A 21,280-nucleotide genomic window follows, 5' to 3' on the forward strand; every position below is an offset into this window, starting at 1 on the left:
GGAGAGTAGCGTGGTGGTTACACCGAAGTCTGAGAGTGTAGCAAGGAAAAGGGGGAACCAAGGCAGCCAAGAGGTCACAGTCAAGAACAGACTAGAGTCCATTAGACTTGGCCAAAAGGAGGCCATGAGAGATTCCGGTGATCAGAGTTTGCAAAAACCAGACTGCAAGGGGGTCAAGAAGAAAGTTGAGCAAAAAAATCAAGCCAGCAGATTTACGCCATCTGAGGAGTTTGGGCAGAAAAGGAAAGCGAGATGGGGTAATAACTGGAGAGTTCAGCGGGGTCAAGAGATGGCCTTTCTTGGGCTTGTTTGAAGGCAGAGGAGGAAGGAGCCAGAAGAGCGCGAGAGGCTGAATCAATCAAAGGGAATTTAGTGAGCAGATTCTCCAGATCTGAAAGGGGGTGGAGGGGAGATTGGGTTAAGTGCTTTTGAGAGGCAAGAGGGCTTAAGTATCTTCAATCATTGGGGAGAAGTCTAGGAAGATAGCTGGGAAGAAGGAGAATGTGCAAGTGAGAACAGAAAAGAATCCAAGAGGCAAGGGTGATCCAAGGGGAAATTCACGCCTTTTTGATCGGTGGTACTGAGTATTTACCGCATGCAGAGCCCTGTACTAAGCATTTGGGTGAGTTCCCTATAACAGAATCAGCGTTCCCTGCCCATAACTATAGTCTAGAGAGTCAAAAGACTCTAACGAAGTAGTTAAGCATGACCCTACAGGAATTAGAGAGAGAGGAAGGAGATGAGGCCTCTGGGGGATTCGGAAGAGAGTTCAAAGTCTGGCATAGTTAGTGAGGGCTAGAAGTAGGCCTAGAAATAGCATGGAGCGCTTACTATGTGCAGAGCATTGTCCTAAGTGTGAAAGAACACATGGGTGGGAATTAGACACAGTCCCTGACCCTCCAAATCTAAGGTCTTAAGTGGGGGAGAGGCTACGTGGCTATGGGTGGGGGTCAGCAGGGAGGTACAGTGGTGATGTTGAAGACGAGAGAGTAAATTTCAAGTGGCAGAGGTAAGCTTGGCTTCCGGACTTTTGCTGACCAGTCTCAGTTGCAGGGGTACGAGAGCAGAGGAACTGGGCAGCAGGGATGGTAGCCAATGTTGGGGGCAACAGTGGAGGGCAGGGTTGAAGGTGTGGACCGCTGCGCCTAGATAGGGAAGAGGTTTTAGAGCACCCAGAAGGTGCATGAAGAACAGCCTGGATCAGGTGGCAAGTCAGGAATCGCAGTGGAGTCGCAGAAGAACTGGGGGGCCAGGGGGACGTGGGGGAGGTGATGGCTTAGAAGGTGGAAATTCAGAGCAGGTGTGCAGTGGACGGCTGTGAAGTCAGGGGCTGGGGCCGTATCTGCTAATGACCTAGTGCCACTGGGTCAGGAGCGGGAGTCCACTAGAGGCCAGTTTCCAGTCGATATAAACTCTGAATCAAAACAATTCTCCACAAGCTCTCTCTCAATCGCTGTCAAACGAGAAGGCAGCCAAACTAGACTGAGTTCACTGTGGGCTGGGAACGTGCCTATCAACTCTGCCTCCCAGCACATACTCCACTGCTCTGCACAGTAAGCACTCAATAAATACTGCCGATTGATCGACTGACCGCCCGAAAACTCCACCGGAAGTAGAAATCAAAAATAGTACAAGGAAGATCCTACACTTGACCATCACTCCCAAAGTGACAGCGGACGTTCATTCAGCTCTCTTACTCTCTGAGCCGTTAGACCACATCCAGTTTATTTCCTTTTGAAGGCTAATGGTTCTGCCAGCTCTCTCTTTAAGAGAGAGGTGAAAGGGGGAGAGTAATGTTGGTATTTATTTATTAAGCGCTTACTATGTGCAGAGCACTGTTCTAAGCGCTGGGGTAGACACAGGGGAATCAGGTTGTCCCACGTGGGGCTCACAGTCTTAATCCCCATTTTACAGATGAGATAACTGAGGCACAGAGAAGTTAAGTGACTTGCCCACAGTCACACAGCTGACAAGTGGCAGAGCTGGGATTCGAACTCATGACCTCTGACTCCAAAGCCCATGCTCTTTCCACTGAGCCAGTCAGGGTTCTGTTTTAAAGCAAACAGAAATCTGCATTTTTGTTTGAAAGATAACCCTTTGGGGCCTGATTAAAGTGACTACTGTCCACACAATGCTGTACTAAAGGCATGGGAGAGTGCAACAGAATTAGTAAACACGATCCATCTCTGCCCTGAAGGAGCTTATGGTCCACAGGGGGAGGCAGACACTAAAATAAATCACGGATAGGAGGAATACAGTAAATAATAACTGTGGCATTTGTTTAAGCACTTACTATGTGCCGGGCACTGTACTAAACACTGGGATGGAAACTAGCAAATCAGGATGGACGCAGTCCCTGTCCCACCTGGGGCTCACAGTCTCAATCCCCATTTTACAGATGAGGTAACTGAGGCCCAGAAAAGTGAAATGACTTGCCTAAGGTCACACAGCAGACAAACGGAAGAGGCAGAATTAGGACCCAGGTCCTTCCGACTCCCAGGCCCATGTTCTATCCACTAGGCCGTGCTTCTTCTTCACTACACCACGCTGCTTCTTTATGAGATATGTGCGTAAACCCTCACAACCCCGGTAGGATTTAAGTGATTGTGGAGCACAGAAGTACTAAATGAAGTTAGGGGGGAAACTGGAAATGCATCAGAGAAGTCCTCCTGGAGAAGAAGACTTTGCAGAAGGGCTCTGAAGATGGGAAGAGCCTCTGTTGGGTATAAAGGGGGAGGAAATTCTAGGCGGGGAGGGGGAGTGATCGGTGGCGAGAGAACAAGGCATAAGGAATAGGTCTGCTTGGGAGGACCTCAGAATGCGAGCTGGGGTGTGGTGGGAGAAGAGAGTGAGTAAGAAAGAGGGAGAGGAGAATGGGCAACCGATGGAGGATTCTGAGGCGTGGGGAGACGAGTGCATATATTCGTTCACTGGAAACGCCTCTGTGGAGTCCTTTAAAATAAGGGAGGGAGCCAGGAATCCCCAAACTGTGAATATGCCGACTGCAAATCCCATCAAGTCAAAAAGGACTTCAATGTTACCAGGAAAAACAGCTTTGCTGTCGCCTGAGTCTAAACATCTCCATCCTGCCAGTTAACCCAGCCAAAAATACTTTAAACGAAACACTAGTCCTTCCTCAGAAACACTAGAAACCTCAAAATGAAAGGTCACAGTTTCCTTTTTCCATCTAGGATTGTCACAGGCATGACTGACCTATGCCCTCAGTTTGACAGCTAAAGAAAACGAGGGTCACTTACCGTAACCTGAGTTCGCCGAGGGTATGTAGACACGCCAGATGATCACTCTGGTCGCTGCTCACTGATAGCAGGCAGCCTGACCAGAAAGAGTTCAGGTTCCGCCCCTCCCATGGTCCTAGGGAGGGCGGCCTTTCTCCCCTCCAGTTTCCCGACGGAGCCCTGCCGAAGAGAGCACAAAAAGAAAGAAGAACCACCCTTGAGAAAGGGGAGGAGGGCGGGTGTGTTCATCTGGTGTGTCTACACACCTTCGGGGAACTCGGGTTACAGCAAGTAACCCTCGTTTCTCGAGAGGCGGGTAAGGGGCACCACCAGATGATCACTCTGGTAGATTCTGTAGCTGGTCCCAAGAAGGTCAGGCGGGGGAGGGAGCGGGGCGGGGCAGGGGAAGGGGGAGCGGAAAAAACAAAATGACGCTACTGAAACAGCCGCTGCAGGATGGATCTACCAAAACAGGTCCCTCTCCTGGGTGCCTCATCGAAGCTACAGTGCTGGGCCAAAGTGGAGATGACCTCAAGGCCACCCTGCAAATCTCTTCCACCGTGGCACTGCTCGGGGCCGCCTGAGTGGTCCGTCTAGCCCTTGATGGTGCAGGCCGAGACCGACCGTGGGAGGGGTGAGTCCCTTTGCAACAGGAATGAATGCGGGCACCAAATTACTCTGTCAGTGTCCTCTTCAAAACGGCCTGGCCGATGATGAGGGTGCAGCCTCATTGATCTTGAGTGTTTTGAAGCAATCCAGATAGTAAAAAGAAAGTCCTTCGGACATCCAAGGTGCGAAGGGCAGCCTCCCCTAGGGCCTTAGGATGACATGAAAAACTGGAGACCACATTGGGGAAGAAGCCTGGGCGGGGGGGGGTGCTAGTCTAGCTTTGAACATCCTGGTGGAGAGGAGGAGGGAGGGAGGGAAGGAAGGAAGGTGGTCACCAATGCCTCAAGCTCACTTGTGTCAGGCAGAGGTGGTGGCCATCAGAAACAGGGTAAGGAAATGGAAACCAGTCAAGCAGGGGCTCAAAAACGGAGGCTTGGTCAGTGCATCACCCCAGTAGAGCTCCTCACTGACCTGCTCTTGAGGGGGAACCCAAAATGCAGAGATGGCTACCCTGTGCATCTTGATGGAGGGAACAACGAGGCTTGCCTGATTTGGGTGAGAAGCATTCCAGGATTGCAAGCAAAGGGCATTGGAGAAGATCCACACTCCACGGCTGGCACCAAAGAGAATCATGTCCATGTCTGCGAAAAGGTGAGCCTGCTGGTTGGTTTCCAGGCTGCCAATCATACCAAGAAACCTCGAGTTAGCCTTGCACAATCCGTTCTGGTCTACTTGCTCAGGAGTCGGGCTAACTATGGTGTCTGTAGGTCTGGATGTCACGTTCGATCCCTCTGCTGGGTGAGATGTGACTGGGTCATCCACAGGGAGCTCAGCAATCACGGGAGCCATTTTGGCTTGGCCCAAGGGGGAGGGGGAGCTGGAGCCCCTTTCAGGACTGTCCTCCCCCAACCTCAAATGCACCGTCCAAGTACTGGTTGCCATTGCCCGTAGGTGCAATGTTCTGAAGCAGAAGTGGTACCCTTAAAAAGTTTGTTTTTTTATTTTATTTTTTTTAAAAAAAGACGACTGCCAGCATTCCTCCAAAGCTGAACAGTCCCCGAGCAACCCGAGGATCACGGTGCCATCCGTGGAAGATCTGAGTCCTCTCAATTCAGTGGATCCACTAGTCCTGGGAGTTAGTGGTGAACAGCCATGGCCCGTTACCCACCGTCCAGTTAGTTCCACGCTTGTCCGGATTCCAAGCACCTGGTCGTTTTCACTACAGACAATACTGCGGGCTGATGGGCCGCCTGGGCTACGATAGACTCACTCCAGTCTGCTGGGCCAAAAGACCCAAGAACATTCAACACAGCTCATTTCCAGAACATGGATCAGGAGGAGGGAAGGAAGGAGCTTCGTTTGCTGATCAAGAGATGCACATGACACCCTCTGTAAAGGAGTTGGCGGAGGTGACTTTTTTCGCCCTCTTTCTCGACCCCCATCCTGAGGTTGGAATGGACTTCTTGAGTCATCAATCCGAGGACCGGCCGCAGGGGACGCAGCTGAGCTAAGGGCAGGACGGCAAAGCAGGACGGCAAAGCAGGACGGCAAACAGGAGGCGCCGGCGATCTCACTTGCAGGGACTTCATTCTAGGCCAGGGTGTCCCATAGGCCCATCGGGCTACCGTGGACCCTGCGTTCTGGAAGCACCGGCTGTCGTTGCCTGGGTGTCCAGGGAGGCCCGGGGTGAAGCCCGACACTTAAGAAGGGAAGCGGCCTGGGCTTTGGGAGAACCGACTTGAAGCCCAAGTGCTGCAGCCGGGTCAGGGTACAGCATTGGTCCCGCACGGGGAGTGATCCAGAAGCAGGCTGTCTAGAAGAAGCTCTCATCTTCTGAGCCAAGTCACTCGGGGGGTTGCCAGACACTTGGTGAAGAGAACATTCGAGGTGCAAATGAGCCCAGAGGAGGAGGAATGAAAACTCCAAGTGCCAATCCTGAAACAAAAGAACCCGCTACGTCTGGGGCAGATGGGGCTGTAGAGGTAAATGTCTTCCGTGGTGAGGCCGCGCCGCTAGTCTTCTCAAATGAAGAGGGGGAGGAATTTTCACAGGAATACCACTGTGAGTCGTTCTTTGACAGTGTCCAAATCCAGCTTTCCGAAGTCCGAGACGGGTCGAGGAAGAAGCCAGAGTAGGATCCTTTTCCCCTCTTTGAGATAGGTCCTGTCTCTACTGCCTTCTTTTGAAGCAAGATCCACACTTCCAAGAACATTCTTAGTGTGAGGGTTCAGTTGGAGAAGACAGTTTTCCTCTCCCTGCTCCGGGTGACCTGACCCAAGGGGTGCCTATGAACCACAGATACTAGCCAAGGAAAGTGATGCAGCATGTCTAGGAGTCAGGGAAAATGACTGGTGACAAAAATTAAGTGACTCCCTGACACTGTCAGGTTTGTACTATCAGTGTCTGCCTCTCTCCTCTGTTCGATTGTAAACTCAAGGCCGGGGGCTGTGTCTTTGACATTTATTGTACACTCCCAAGCATCTAGTACAGGGTCTAGTTTACTCTAAGTGCGCAATACCGATGACAATGCCTTCATTTGGGGAGAGTGTGTTTTGGCGGGGGGCCGGGAGGGGGAAGACACGATCGGCAACAAGTGGCTGATGGCTATAATGGCTTTTGGGGATCCCGCTAGCCCCAACTCTACTGCTGGCCCTGTCCTTTACCTCAGCTGGAATTACAAATCTGTAGTGCTGATTTTAGTTACATAGGTGGCCCCCAACAGGGTTGTGGCAACCAGTGGATCCCCTCCTTCTGAATCTCTCCTTCGGGAAAGAGGACGGGACAAAGTAGCCCCACAATTTTTCCTCATTGTCCTTACCCTGAAAGGATAATAATAATGATGGTATCTGTTAAGCGCTTACTATATGCCAAGCACTGTTCTAAGCGCTGGGGTAGATAGAAGGTAATCAGGTTGTTCCATGTGGGGCTCACGGTCTTAATCCCCATTTTACAGATGAGGGAACTGAGGCACAGAGAAGTTAAGTGACTTGCCCAAAGTCAAACAGCTGATTAGTGGCAGAGCCGGGATTAGTGACCGACACTCTCTTCAAACGGACCTCGCTTGTCCATCTTGAAATCTTCTACTCTGGCTGGAGTAACGCTCAGTAGACCGTAAGTTCGTTAGGGGCGGGGAAAGTGTCTGTTAATTCCATTGCACTGTACACTCCCCTCAAGCGCTGCGTACGGTGCTCTGCACATAGTAAATGCTCAATGAACGCCAGTGATTAAGTGTGTTGACTGGAGTCAGGCAAAGTGCCGAGTCAATCACAATGGCCAATGGAAGAGGCAATGGCCAGATCTAAGTGCTTCCAAGGCCTTGGCAAAATCCGCAAGAGCGTTACACACAGCTTGAGGGGTCCCCTCCCCTCTCTGACGATGCCCAGGATTTTCTGTTGGCCATCTACTAAATTGCTCAAAGCTCTGGCTCAAGTACTCAGCTTATGACATGGTCCACAACCCCCTGGGGCAACACGTTTAGAGCCTAGGTCATGAGTGAGCTGCCCCAATTGGGCCACCGTGACAACTGGTCCTAACTCGAGTGTGACTACATCCACCACTGTGAGGCTGAGAATGAAAGGAGAGGAATCCTGAGGCCAAAGATGGTGACTAATCATTCAAGTATTTATTTAGCATGCACTGGGTAGTGCCTTGTACTACGTGCTTGGGGATGTACAACAGACACACAATAGGTAACGAGAATTATGGTATCCGTTGAACGCTTACTATGTGTCAGGCACTGTACTGAGTGCTGGGGTAGATACCAGGTCATCAGGTTGGACACAGTCTCAATCCCGATTTTCCAGATGAAGTGACTGAAGCACAGGGAAGAGAAGTGACTTGCCCAAGGTCACACGGCAGACAAGCAGCAGAGCCAAGATCAGAACCCAGGTCATTCTGACTCCCAGGCCAGTATTTCCTGCCCACAAGGGGCTTATACTAACGGAGACCACAGGCATAAAAATATTTACCAGTGGGGCGATCAGAATAAATCGACTGCACCATCGATTATTACGTATAAACATAAGGGCTGAAGTAGTAGTGATGGTAATAGTACTTATTCAGCACTTATTGTATGCAGAGCACTGTACTAAGCACTGGGAGAGAACACAGATGGCTTCCGGACCAGGTGATAGAGTGACTGAAGGCTGCCGTACTGGTGATGGGCAGGCTTTTACTGGTGATGGGCAGGCTCCAGGAGTAGGAGAGCTGAGCATCTTCCTCCAGACCTATCAATAGCAATCGTCTTCTTCTAAGCTTCTTGTGGGCAGCGATTGTGTCTACCAACTCTGTTGGACTGTACTCTCCCAAGGACTTAGTACAATGCTCTACACTCAGTAAGCGCTCAATCAATACCACTGACTGATATAACTAACCTGAGAGGCCTCAGCTTGAAAGGCCATCTCATGGAAACCCTTTCCCTCCTAGGCGGGAGATGCTCTAATCCTTGGGATAGGACAGATCCACAGTAATTCTCGGGGGTGGGGGGGTGGGGGGGTGTCTCAGTGTCAGTGAAGTCAGAGGCTCAATCTGTGAAGAGAGCGCATGGATGTTTTTGTCTGCTCATGAAATCTAACAGGAGCAGGGGACTTCAAATTACCGGAAAGCTTTGCCGGATCACGCTGAGCAGGTGGCAGGATGGGAAGTACCGAGGGAGCCTCGCTATCCAGGGTAGCCTGGCCAGTGGGAAATAATCCGAACCGGACTCCGGGAGGGACCGGAGGAAGCAGGGAGGCTGCCCGAACATAAGCCTGGGCAAAAGTGAAAAGTCTCTCTGGGGTCTCCAAGTGAGATGGGGGTGGTGGGGGGAAGGATCAGCTACAGGAGGGCCTTTATCCTCTGAGTAGGGTTAGTTTCTTCCTAGACAGCACTTATGTAGGCAGGGGCGCCGAGTCTCCAATGATCTTAGAATGAAGCGGGTAAAGAGAAAGATCCAAAAAGGCCGAAAGGTGGATGGCTAGTGAGCCTTTACCAAGTGTAATTTTTATAACAGTTCACGCTTTCTCTTTTTTCAAGATGGGACACTGTCCCTGAAGGGATCTGGCTCATGCCAAGAAAAAGGGCCTAGAAGCACCGTGCCCAGAAGCAAATCAGGCACAAACCTCAGGCCAGGGAACAAAAAAATCCTTCCTACGCCCTCCTCTCCTACTACGGTTCTTTTCATTGGGGAGCACGGGGGAAGCGGCACGGGAGACATCCCAACGTCCCACGTGTGCGTAGGTGCGATGTAAGCATGGCGTGCTCATGCATGCTGTGACCAAATGGTGAGTAAATCAATGTTTTATTTTCCTGGATCGCTTCATGCTTTTTTCCTTTTTCTTTGAACAAAGGTGAAACGGATTGTGGCCTGTGGGAAGAGGGAGGGAGTTTGATTGCGGGGCTGTAAAGGTGGAGAGAAGCTGGGTTCCCAAGGCAGAGGGAAGCCCAGTTGAAGTGCTGGCTCAGAGTCATGCAAGAGCCCACCAGTGAAGATATTTCCTCCTGGGGTTGGAAGGGCAGCGGGTAGTGGCCTGGGGAGGGAGTCCTACCCAATAGGACTGGGGACCCTCCCCTAACCCTGAAGGGGAAAATGAGGAAGTGAAAGAAATACATGCCCAGCCTGAGGGAGGCCTGTGCCTGGGCCATAGTACAATAGTACAGCAAGCTCCCCCTGCCTGAGGAACAATCATCAGGGGTCACATGGATTTTATGTGCAAGTAACAAGGAAAGGCCCCAAATGACTCCTGATGATAGACATAGGGGGAAATTCCCCAAGGCTACTTGCTGGGGCTGGGGGAGAGAAACAATGGCCAAGTCTAGGCAAACCACTGAAAGGGAAAATTGGAGGGGGGGCTAGGAGGGTTGGGGGAGGGGGGTGTCCCCATTGCCGCTGGGCTTTGGGGATGCTTCTCCTTACACTCACTTCTAGGGCAGACTGTGAGGAGAAGAGAGGCCATCACTAACACCGGAGTGAGTGATGGTCCTGCTGTCTTATCAGTTCCACCACTGGGTAGGTGCAGGGAAGGGCGTCATACATACCCTCCATCAGCCCATGTTGGGAGTGAGTTTGGGGTCTTCACAGCAAGACACCAAGTGGGAAATTGGAGGGGAGAAGGCCTGGCCTCCCTAGGATTGTGGGAGGGGCAGAGCCTGGCCTCCTTCTGGTCAGCAGCCTCTCAAGCTTTACAAGGGCTGGTCCCGAGGGTATCCAGGTGCAGCTTCCAGAGTGATCATCTGGCATGTCCCTTTACCCACCTTTGGAGAACACGTGATATTACCGGGGGCAACAACTAAAGAACCCAAAGCGTAGGCTGAAATACCTTGGAAAAAAAGAACAGGCACAAGCACTTTACGCCTCAGACCCAATCCAAAGTAACGGATAGACGTTGCAAAATTCGCGAAATGCACTTTTTCCTTTTTCAGTGTTCACATGATCACAGAAACAGCGGGAGACATCAAACCCGGTCACGAAAGATAAACATATCCACTAGGTGTCCCCTGACCAACGCAATCGCCTCGGCTTCTGAAAAGGAAATATGTCCAAAGAGTCAGCGACGGATGTGGGGAGAAAGAGAGGGAAGAGGAAAAACTACCTTGCTGTCAGTCAACACTGCACGACACCTCATCTGTGTACCAGAGTCATAGAAAACTGAACACTCTGGCATTCTAGAAAAGCTAGCTGGGCACATTCCAATGCCAGAGGGGGTCCCTTCCACGAAGAATAAAAACTAGTTTGTGGTAACCCAAAGTTGTCCCTGGGTTGAAAGCATCCCATTTCCTAATAATGGCTCTTTAAAAAATACTAGCCCACAAAGAATTTTACAAAACTTAAGGCAAAGGCAATAGGAGAAAACGTCTGAAATGAGGAGTTGGGAGGGGCAAACAAATAGAGTAGCCGGAGGCAACTTAGAGCACCAGAACAGGCCACTCGGGCAATTTCTCTGGGGCTCGCAAGAAACACGCTGTCAAACTAAAAGAAGGGGGACAGGAGAGGGTTTTTTTTTAAGTGCTTACTATGAGCCAGACACTGTATTAAGCGCTGAGGTAGATAATAATAATGATGTCATTTAAGTGCTTACTATGTGCCAAGCACTGTTCTAAGCACTGGGGTAGATTCAAGGTAATCAGGAGGTCCCACGTGGGGCTCACAGTCTTAATCCCCATTTTACAGATGAGGGAACTGAGTAATAGAGAAGTTAAGTGACAGGCCCAAAAATCACACAGCTGATAAGTGGCGGAGCGGGGATTAGAACCCACAACCTCTGACTCCCAAGCCCGGGAGCTCCTTCCACTAAGCCACGCTGCTTCTCTACACACAAGCCTAGCTATGGGGCTAATTAGGTTTGGACAGAGTCCACGTCCCACATGCAGCTCAAAGTGTTAATCCCCATTTTACAAATGAGGGAACTGAGGCCCAAAGAAACTAAGTGACTTGCCCAAGGTTGCAGAGCAGACAAGTGGTGGAGCTGGGATTAGAACCCAGGTCCCGACTCCCAGGCCCGAGCTTTAACCACTAGGCCACGCTGCTTCCCGTCTGCTATATGGCAGGCCCAAGCCGGCAGCTTCAGCTGCAGAGTGGAGAAGGGAGCCAGGTGATCGGAGACAGCAAAGTGAGAGGAAATGGCCGCGCTGGGCTCTCCCAAACTCCTGCCCTGCTTTAACCTGGCCCCCTCTAAATCCCCACTCCCCTTCACATTACTGAAACAGTAGATCAGGCCTTTCCTTGTCATTTGATTCTATATTAGCATTTAAGCAGTTGGCGTCCCTGCCCTCACAAAGTTTACGGCCAATCTATTAACTGAACTGGGAACGGGATTCCTAGCTAAACAATTCATTAGACCTGTGCCAATTCTGGAAGGTCCAATTACTACTGTCAAACTTCCAAACTGCCTCGGCCTGTCAGCACTTCAATCCCCTGAATGCCATGTGCAAAACCACCTTGAAAACAGAATTGCTTGGGGGAATTTCTGGGCATGTTTGAAATAAGGAACTGAGAAACCTGATATCCTCCCCCTACCAGAGTTTAGATGAAAGCCTTACTGAGCTCAGATTTTAACTGATTATTTGACCACGCTTGAAGGGTTTTGCATAATATAAAATTTCAGCCACTGGTAATCCCCAAACATTTTAATGTTTACGTGATTGGTAGAAACACAGATTCAGTGGACATAATGCTTGGATCAAAGCAAGGGAGGCCAGAGCATCAATCCAAAGGAAATGGCAAGTTTCCACACAGGGCCTTTCCAAAGAAAATAACCCTCCCAGCTGAAATGAACTAATGAGTTAAGGTGTTTTCATTTTTTTTTTTTTAATTGGCACAAAATGGGGGAGGGACAGCTATGAGGCATTTAGCCAGTCTCCCCCACTAGCGAGAGGACTCCAAACTGATTCCTGGGTGGCAGGGTCAGGCACTAATCCTCACCCCCCTCCCCACCCCCAGCATACCACTCTGGCCCGTTGAGCCAGGGAAGGAACATCCGTGGGAGCCTTTCAACCAAGATGCAATTTATTTCAATCAATCAGTCGTACTTGTGCGTTTACTGTGTGCAGAACACTCTACTAAGCACTTGGGAGAGTACGATGTAACAGAGTCGGTATACACGTTCCCTGTCCATAACAATACTTCAATCACCCCAGAGAATATTTATGAGCCGATTGGATCCCCTTCCCTTTTGATGCACGTGGCAAATGAGCTACTTTATACCAACAAAACCCTTAGGCATAGGTTTCTGCAAACAAAATGGCGTATCAGGCATTCATTCTCTCCTCCTGCGGGCTTATTGGCTGGCTAGATGTCTCTCGATACCACTCTGCCTCCTTGCCCGAGTTGAGAGGTCTATTTTTGTTGAGCCCTACTTACGCGAGCAGTCCCCAATTTAATAACTCAACTTAGCACTAATTTGATTTCACATCCTTTGAATATTGATACCTTGGGTGGTTTTTTAGGCTCATTCAGTGTGTTTTAGGGCCCACACACTTCTGTGCTTGGCTGTGCTGGGCCCGCTGTCAGAGCGTCCACGCTTTGCAAGGCGGTGCCAGCCCGAGAGGGTTCCCGCGTGTACAGTACATTAGGGCTTTGTTTTTCCATTCAAATTTGGACCCGTGCAGTCATTCAGCACAGGTCAAAAACGCGTGGGCGACAGAATCCTGCCGAGAGAGAAAACCCACCAAAAAAAGCTCAACTCTGGTGATCGGGTTGGAGGTTCTGAAACAGAGTGAAGCAGGCAAGTCCCCAAGCGTGGTCTTCGGGGCACTCCATTTGATCAGACCAGCAATAAGAACCACAATGCAAGTGTGGGAGGCAAAGTTGTGATTTCCTTAAATGCTTTAGGTCTGCAGCCCCAGTAACAGTGGGAAAGCCGAGCGTAAAGACTGAACATAGTATACGGTGCTCAGTGACCATTATTTTGTGGTTTACTGAAGAACAGACTGGGTGCTTGTATGAGGATTTAAAGGTTTGACATACTTCATCACCGACGGTATTAACTGAGTGCTTACCACGTGCAGGGCATTGCATTAAGAGCTCAGGAGAAGACAATAAACAGTCCGACCTCGCTAACATCGCTAAGTAAAGTGAACCCGCTAGTACGTATCTTTTGAACTTGAAGGGCAGGCGGACGGACTTCTGAGGGGCTAAAAACCGAAGTCCAGGGAGGGGGGTGAGTGAGTCGCGCTGGGCCCCTCCCAGACTTGGGGTCAGTGGGAAACGGGCTCACCCCCAAGTCTCAACTTTTTTCTATAGGCATCCACCTCCCTGGCCTTGATGGTACCTTCGTCCCACTTCTTCCCCAGTCCCGGCCAGCCCACTGGAGTCTCCGTGCTTGAAATGAAAAGTTGGCACTCCTGGCCCCAATGGGGCTTTCAGGTTGACAAAACAGGCATGACCTTGGAGGGGGAAGGGGGAGGAGGGAGGAAGAAGGGGAGGAAGGCTACACACCTACTATGCATTTCCATGGAGGCAAAGTCAAGGCCTGGCATTAAGGTTTCCCAAGGAGTGGCTTACTTTAGTGGTGGCAGGGCTTCAGGTGATTTTAAATGAAATCACTCACTCCTAGTGTACCACATAGGTGATGCCCGTACTCTGTTAAAGATGTATTCAGTCAATTGTATTTATTACACGCTTACCATGTGCAGAGCGCTGTACTAAGCGCCTGGACCCAGGAGAGCAATTAATAAACATTCATTCAATGATGTTATTTTAGAGAGGTCCCAGGGATATTCTGCTGGGTCCACAGACGGTGTCCATTCTCCCTATCAGTCGCTTTGCTGTGGGACACGGGGCTGGGGCTGGGGAGAATTGGTTAATAATGTTGGTATTTGTTAAGCGCTTACTATGTGCAGAGCACTGTTCTAAGCACTGGGGTAGATACAGGGTAATCAGATTGTCCCACGTGAGGCTCACAGTTAATCCCCATTTTACAGATGAGGTAACCGAGGCATAGAGAAGTTAAGTGACTTGCCCACAGTCACACAGCTGACGAGTGGCGGAGCCGGGAATCGAACCCATGACCTGACTCCCAAGCCCAGGCTCTTTCCACTGAGCCACGCTAGAGAGTATGGGTGGCTCAGAGCAAATCGCCATCACTACTGCCCAAAAAACCCCCAAAACTATCACACGCCCTGGTGTTGGTGACATAGACTTCTTCTCTACCACTGGGGTCTGAGCAAGGCTCACCCACGTGGCCGGGGGGGGGGGGTCAGAAAAAAGTTTGACTCTAATGGACAAGATGTGCAAGTATGCGATGTCAGAAGTGTGTCACTTGCACCCACGGATAAATTCTCACCGTCAGCAGTGTCGCCTCGGAACCAAAGGACAACTCTACGCATGCCATAAAAATTAATATTTAGCATTTGATATGTAGTAACACGGCATACTCTGTGAAGAACAACGCTGTGACAGGGAAAGCCAACGGTACGGCCAGTCCTTGGTTCTTCGGTCCCAAAAAGGCCTATTCTTGGTCAAAAACGACACGACCTTCTGTCGCTCAAACAGGTGGGTTGGTGTACCCCTGCCTGCCCCGATCTCGTTCTTCAGGTCCTGTCCCTGGCAGCGGGGCCTAAGGGAAAGAGCCCAGGCCTGGGAGTCGGAGGACCTGGGTTCTAATCCCAGCCAACTGCTTGCTGTGTGACCCTAGGCAAGTCACTTCACTTCTCTGTGCCTCAGTTATCTGTGTCCGACCTGATTAACTTGTACCTACCCCAGTGCTTAGGATGGGGCCTGACACATAGTAAGCACTTTAAAATGGGGAAGCAGCATGGCATAATGGATAGAGCACAGGCCTGGGAGTCAGAAGGCCATGGGTTCTATTGCTGGCTCTGCCACCGGTCTGCTGTGTGGCCTTGGACAAGTCGCTTCGCTTCTCTGTGCCTCAGTTACCTCAACTGTAAAATGGGGATTGAGATTGTGAGCCCGATGTGGGACAGGCACCGTGTCCAACCTGATTTACTCGTATCCACCCCAGCACTTAATACAGTGCCTGGCACACAATAAGCACTTTAAATGGCACAATTATTTTTATTAAAAGGGGGGGTGGAGGGGGCCGCACATCTATGCTTCAGGCACTGCCCCCATGGGCTCCTGAGCTCCGATGGTGGGGACCTTGGGGCTCAGAGGCTGGAGCCAGCCTCCACTCAAGTTGGAAGGAAAACGAGACACGATGAACTTGAACGGGGCACAACGAATAACGGACATTAGGACATACTGAATTAACCAAAGAGAACTTCATGGAAATGGGACGCAGAACCCATGAAACTCCAAAAGCAGACTTTCATGATGAACTTGGTGATAATTATGATGGTGAAACTGTAAGGGTCTAAGGGTTTAATGACTAAAGCATGACTACAGCTTTTCCACTTCTTGAAGCTTTTCTTTTCTAATAACGAGTCAGAAATGGAAAGAAGTTTAAGTGTATTAAGAGGTTAAAGAATCAAATTAACCTAAAGGGCAGATATATCTGGACACGTGATAAACTCCCGCACCAAGCTCTGAAAGTAACCTTTCAACTCCTTACATCTACGTCACATTTAAGGCAAGCACTATTGTATTTTTGCTTCTTTAAAAACTTAAGTGTATTCCTTCAACTACACTGATTATACAATAACCCAAGAACTTCAGTATCTTTTAAATAGTTCACAGATACGTGGGCTTTTACTAATTTTCAAATGTTCTATTAATATTTAGTAGTGACATTTAAGAAAAGATGTAAGTCGAAGAATTCACTAACCTCTATGGCTATGCCAACAAACAGACAAAGCCTTATTTACATTCATTCTTACGGGAAAATTCCACCCCCTTAATGCACTTTGTGAACTTTGAGAAACAGCATGGCCTAGTGGAAAGAACATGGGCCTGGAAGCCAGAGGGCCTGGGATCTAATCCTGGCTCCACCACTTGCCTGTTGTGTGACTACAGGCAAGTCACTTAACGTCGCTGGGCCTCAGTTACCTCATCCGGAAAACAGGGAATCGATACCCGTTGTCCCTCCTACTTAGTGAGCCGACCTGATGATCTTGTATCTATCCCAGAACTTAGTACAGTGCCTGGCAGAGTAAGTCCTTAACAAATCACAATTATTGCTACTTGTTCTCCCTCGTCCTGGGAGACCCATGCAGCGTGGCTTAGTGGAAAGAGCCCGGGCTTAGGAGTCAGAGGTCATGGGTTCTAATCCCAGCTCTGCCACCTGTCAGCCATGTGACTTTAGGCAAGTCACTTAACTTCTCGGTGCCTCAGTTTATCTCAACTGTAAAATGGGGATGAAGACTGTGAGCCCCCCGTGGGACAACCTGATTCCCTTGTATCTACCCCAGTGCTTAGAACAGTGCTCGGCACATAGTAAGCGCTTAACAAATACCAACATTAATTTTATTGTACCTTCCCCACAGCTTAGCATAGTGCTTGGTACACAGTATGGCTTAACAAATAGAATGACTTTTCTCATCTATTAATCAAGGGAATTAAGAATGGATTACCTGTTTAGGAGTAGAAAGGGTCATTTACCTGAACCGGTGGGTGCTTTCCCACAGCATCAGCCTCCACATATTTGGGAATAAAATCAATTTAACTACTGAATAACAAATTGACTATCAATAACATTTATACAGGGAATGTGTCTACCAACTCTGTTCTGTTGTACTCTCCCAAGCACTCAGTACAGTGCTCTGCACCCAGTGAACACTCAAAAAATACAAATGGTTGATTACAGTGACCTAACTAGGTACTTCTGTGTTCCCACTTCAGATAATAATAATAATAATAATTATAGTGTAATTTGTTAAACACTTACCGTGTGCCAGGCACCATACTAAGCAATGGGGTGGTTCAAGCAAATCAGGTTGGACACAGTCCCCATCCCACATAAGGCTCACAGTCTTAATCCCTATTTTCTTGATGAGGTAACTGAGGCCCGGAGAAGAGAAGTGACTTGCCTATGGTCACACAGCAGACAAGTGGCAGAGCCAGGAGACAGACAGGATTACTGTCACCGTTGTGGCCAAAGTGGCTGGGGTCATGGGCTGAGCGGCAGCAGGAACTGGTAGCCAAACACCCAAAGGGAAAGTGTACCCAGCCCACCCCAAGCCTTTGGAAGCGGAGGGGGCCTACAGCTGAAAGCCTCATGAGGGGAAGCCAGTGCTTAAGTCGTAGAAGAAGGGGGTGGGCGGGGGCTAAAGGAGGGTAAGGCGGCAAGAGTAGCAATGTGGCCTAGTGAATAGAGCACAGGCCTGGGACTCGGAAGGATGGGTTCTAATCCTGGCTCTGCCACCTGCCTGCTGTGTGACCCTGGGCAAAATCACTTTGCTTCTCTGGGTCTGTTATCTCATCTGTAAAATGGTGATTAAGACTGTGAGTCCCGTGTGGGACACGGACTGTGTCCAACCTGATTATCTTGTCTCTACCCCAGCACTTACTACATAGTGAGCACTTAAATACCACAAATTATTAATTTATTATCAGGGGTGTGTCAGGAGAGTCAAATAGAAAGGTCCTCAAGGCAGGAGGAAATGTGAGACTGCAGAGAAGGACAGGTCAGGGCTAGAGAGGAAGACTGGAGAATTATCAGCATAGAGATGGTAGTTGAAGTGTAGATGGAGAATAGAAGGGGACCCAGAACTGAGTCTTAAAGCCTGGTAGAAGCAGCGTGGCTTAGTGGATAGAGCACTGGCCTGGGGGTCAGAAGGGCCTGGGTTCTAATCCCGGGTCTGCCACTTGTCTGCTGTGTGACCTTGGGAAAGTCACTTCGCTTCTCTGAGCCTCAGTTACCTCACTTGTAAAACGGAGATTAAGACTGTGATCCCCAAGTGGGACAGGGACTGTGTCCAACCTGATTACCATGTATCTACCCCGTGCTCAACAGTGCCTGGCACATAGTAAGCGCTTAACAATTACCATTATTACTATTATTATTGTTAGTATTATGAAGGTCTCCCACAGGTAGGAAGGGTGTGGGAGGCAGAGGAGGAGCTCGAGGAAGCAAATGAGAAGGAGCGGCCAGAGAAGGAGAACCAGGAGAGGGCAGTGTCAGTAAAGCAAAGGATAGGTAATGTTTCCAGGAGAAGGGGATGGTCCAGAGAGTTGAAGGCAGCTGAGAGGTGGAGGAGAATTAGGAGGGAGTACAGGCCCTCAGATCCGGCAAGGAGGTGATCATCGGTGACCTTAAAAAGGACAGTTTCTGTGGCGGAAGACAGATTGGAGGGAGGGAAGTGGAGGTGAGGAAGTGGAGCAGCAGGTGTAAAAAAGTTGCTCAAAGGAGCTTGGAGAGAAATGATAGGAGGGAGACGGGATAATAACTAAGGGAGCTGTGAAGTCGTGGGAAGGTTTCTTCATGACAGGGGACTACATGAGCATGCTTGAAAGCAGTGGGGGAAGGAGCCTTTGAAAAGTGAACGGGTGAAGATCCAGATGAGGGAGGGAAGGAGGGAGAGGGCAAGAGTTCTGATTAGGTGCAAAGGCATGGGGTCCGCAGTGCAGGTGGAGGGGGAAGACTGCGAGGCAGCGGGGGATCTTGAGATATTGCTGGGAAAGATGGGGCAGGAATCCACCCTTTCCATCCCACATTGCCCAAGTACTGAGCCTATCAGCCTCCTCACAGACCTCCCTGCCTCCTGTCTCCTCCGACTCTAGCCCTTACTGCCCAGATCATTTTTCTTAAAAAAATAAATAAAATAAATTTTAAAAGTTCAGTTCAAACCTCTCTACTCCTCAAGAACCTTCAGTGCGGACCATCCACCTCCGCATCAAATATATTCTTTCATTCATTCATTAGTATTTATTGAGCGATTACTATGTGCAGAGGACTGTACTAAGTGCTTGGAATGTACAAATCGGCAACAGAGACAGTCCCTGCCCTTTGACGGGCTTACAGTCTAATTGGGGGAGACAGGCAGACAAGAACAATGGCAATAAAGAGTCAAGGGGAAGAACATCTCATAAAAACAATGGCAAATAAATAGAATCAGGGTGATGTACATCTCATTAAACAAAATAAACAAAATAAATAGGGTGATGAAGAGATATACAGTTGAGCGGACGAGTACAGTGCTGAGGGGGTGGGATGGGAGAAGGGGAGGAGGAGAGGGAAAGGGGGGAGAAGAGGGTTTAGCTGCAGAGAGGTGAAGGGAGGGTAGAAGGAGCAGAGGGAAAAAGGGGTGAGCTCAGTCTGGGAAGGCCTCTTGGAGGAGGTGAGCTTTAAGTAGGGATTTGAAGAGGGGAAGAGAATTAGATTGACGAAGGTGAGGAGGGAGGGCATTCCAGGACCGCGGGAGGACGTGGCCCAGGGGTTGATGGCGGGATAGGCGAGACGGAGGGACGGTGAGGAGCAAGGGGCGGCAGCGGAGCGTGCGGTGTGGGTGGTAGAAAGAGAGATGGGAGGAGAGGTATGAAGGGGCAAGGTGATGGAGAGCCTTCTTCATCATTGGCTTTAAGGCACTCAGCTCTCCCTGCTCCTACATTCCCTTGCCGATTTCCTACTCCAACCCAGCCTGCACACTTCGCTCCTCTAACAGCAACCTACTCACTATACCTCAGTCTCGTCTATCTTGTCACCAATCCCTTGCCCACACTCTCCCTCTGACCTGGAACTCCCTCCCTCTTCATATAAAATAGATCACACTCTCTCCACTTTCAAAGGCTTACTACAATCACGTTTTCTCCAAGAGGCTATCCTTTTCTCCAAGAGGCTGTCCCTACGCCCCATGGCTTAGTTTTTAGAGCAGGGGCCTGGGAGTCAGAGGACCTGAGTTCTGCCACATGTCTGCTATGTGACTTTGGCACATCACCTCTCTGTACCTCAGCTATCTCATCTATAAAATGGGGATTGAGTGTGAGCCCCATGTAGGACAGGGTCTGTGTCCAACCCGATTTGCTTATATGCACTCCAGCACTTCATAGAGTGCCCAGCACATACTAAGCGCTTAAAAATACCACAATTACTATTTCCTCTTCTCCCTCTGTTTTCTGTGTCAACTATGCACCAAGATCTGTGTCCTTTAAGCACCTGATAATTGCCCCACCCTCAGCCCCACAGCACTTTTAATTTATTTTACACAATTTTAATTTATTTTAATGTCTGTTTCCCCTCTAGACTGTACGCATCTTGTGGACAGGGAAAGTGTCTACAGAACCTTGCTGAATTTACTCCCTCCAATGCTTAGCACAGTGCAATACACAACTGCTATTGTGCTGGTACAAGCTCTCGTAATATTCCGACTAGATTATTGTGTCAGCATCCTCTCTGATCTCCCTTCCTCCTGTCTCTCCCCACTGCAGTCTATTCTTCATTCCGCTGCCCAGATCATCTTCCTACAGAAACGTTCTGGGCATGTCACTTCCCTCCTCAAAAACCTCCAGTGGTTGCCTATCGACCTTCGCACGAAACAAAAACTCCTCTCTCTTGGCTTCAAAGCTCTCCATCCCCTTGTCCCCTCCTATCTCACCTCCCTTCTTTCTACTGCCCACCCCCTACACTCACTGTCCCCCGTTTGTGCCTGTCCCACCGTCGACCCCTGGCCCACATCCTAGCGCTATCATGGAATGCCCTCCCTCCTCACATCCGCCAAACTAACTCTCTTCCCCTCTTCAAAGCCCTACTGAGAGCTCACCTCCTCCAGGAGGCCTTCCCAGACTGAGCTCCCCTTTCCCTCTGCTCCTCCCCCTCTTCCCCCCCACCCTCTGCTTTTCCCCCTTCCCCTCAGCACTGTGCTCATTTGTATATATTTATTACCCTATTTATTTTGTTAATGAGGTGTATATCTCCTTGATTCTATTTATCTTGATGATGTTGTCTTGTTTTGTTTTGTTCTGTTTTGCTTTGCTGTCTGTCTCCCCCGTTTAGACTGTGAGCTCGTCTTTGGGCAGGGATTGTCTATCTGTTGCCAAGTTGTACATTCCAAGCGCTTTGTACAGTGCTCTGCACATAGTAAGCGCTCAGTAAATACTATTGAAAGTAAGCACTCAAATACCATTG

General features: G+C 49.6%; 1 protein-coding gene across 3 annotated transcripts in view; it reads right to left on the reverse strand.

Annotated features, from left to right (window-relative positions):
* Window positions 1–21,280, reverse strand: part of MED26 (mediator complex subunit 26) — a 67,342-nt gene that overhangs the window by 6,750 nt on the left and 39,312 nt on the right. The window contains exon 2 of one of the 3 annotated variants that reach the window (XM_029050669.2): window positions 3,258–3,416. The exons of 1 other annotated variant lie outside the window; for it this stretch is intronic. The gene's annotated coding sequence lies outside the window, so the exon portion shown is untranslated. Of the gene's footprint in view, window positions 1–3,257; window positions 3,560–21,280 lie in introns of those variants that run through there. One more of the 3 variants, XM_007664337.4, reaches the window with a different exon arrangement.

This window comes from Ornithorhynchus anatinus, chromosome X1, assembly GCF_004115215.2.
Source record: "Ornithorhynchus anatinus isolate Pmale09 chromosome X1, mOrnAna1.pri.v4, whole genome shotgun sequence".
Taxonomy (NCBI): Eukaryota; Metazoa; Chordata; class Mammalia; order Monotremata; family Ornithorhynchidae; genus Ornithorhynchus; species Ornithorhynchus anatinus.